Source organism: Hakea prostrata, chromosome 3, assembly GCF_041222555.1.
Source record: "Hakea prostrata isolate BN-2017 chromosome 3, UWA_Hpros_2, whole genome shotgun sequence".
Taxonomy (NCBI): Eukaryota; Viridiplantae; Streptophyta; class Magnoliopsida; order Proteales; family Proteaceae; genus Hakea; species Hakea prostrata.
The window spans coordinates 55,843,110-55,844,198 of record NC_142602.1 but is presented as its reverse complement, the minus strand read 5'-3'; the positions used below and the strand labels follow the sequence as shown (position 1 = coordinate 55,844,198).

The 1,089-nt window shown below is 32.6% G+C and overlaps 1 non-coding gene across 1 annotated transcript; it reads right to left on the bottom strand.

Moving 5' to 3' along the window:
* Positions 1-655: 655 nt before the first annotated feature.
* Positions 656-750, bottom strand: LOC149022558 (small nucleolar RNA Z103). The gene has a single exon (XR_016172554.1). It is a non-coding gene; the product is annotated as a small nucleolar RNA Z103 (small nucleolar RNA).
* Between the last annotated feature and the right edge of the window lie 339 nt (positions 751-1,089).

Here is a 1,089-nt window from a genome sequence, read left to right as displayed (position 1 = left end):
ATTTATTAGTAAAAACTTATCTATTTTCTTCTCTATTTTTTGCAAAACCAATTTGTTTTGTTTTATTAATGGCAATTCTGTATTTTTGTTCCCTAATTCTTTTGGGGGCTTTCTAGTAATTGTCAAGGTAAGCCTTAAGGGCATTCTGGATATGAGCATTAGTGGGCTAGCATCTCACTTAGGGTGGACTTTATGGTTGGTCATCTCCACCCTAGAGATATATAAATCTCAAGGTCACACATGCAAAGGGATAAGAATTATTTTCAGATGCCCAAAATACCAAGTAATGGTATATCCTTTCAGCTGGGTGAGCACCCTGATTGCTTGTGAAATCCTTGGCATCAAACGTGTTTCTTATTGTGGTGTTTATCTTCAAGTCTCATCCTTCACTTTTGTTATAGTGGTGTTAGATCTTCTTTTCTTCTTATATCATCTCTACAAGGTTGGAATTTATCTTCGAAGAGGTATGTTAATTCTATCATGAGTTTGTCAAATAGTAATTTCTTATTTGTAGAATAATTCTTCTTGATTCTCTCTTTTTAACTAGTTTTTTCTAATAATTTATAAGCCAGAGTTTTGATGAATCCAATCTTCTCCTTCTCACTGCCAACAATAATAAAAATCAAGTAAATAAAAGCTTTGATCTAAATTTTTAATCAATCAGATTTCCGGTTTGGATTCTACAAAGAAGAGAAAAATAGCTTCATATCATCAGAATCAAGTGGTTGAGGAAAGAATCATCACCTCCATCCATTCCATACTATCTCTATTTTTAATCCCAAATTAAACCATCATAGAAGAGAGGTTGCAGAGAGAGATCAAAGAAGATAGGTTGCAGAGAGAGAGGTTGGGGTATTATGTAATCTTTTTGCCCAAAGGGCATTTACATAATTTCAATTTCAATGTTTGAATGACTTAATATGTAAAGGGCATTTGGATAATTTTATAGTCCATTTTAACAACAAATTTAATTATGGGTAACTTGTAATTATGCATATGGTTGTCACGTAATTTTAGAGCTAATAGTGAGTGATCACTAGTTTTAGCCAAAAACTACGAAATTATGAGATTTCCCCCATTCAAACTATG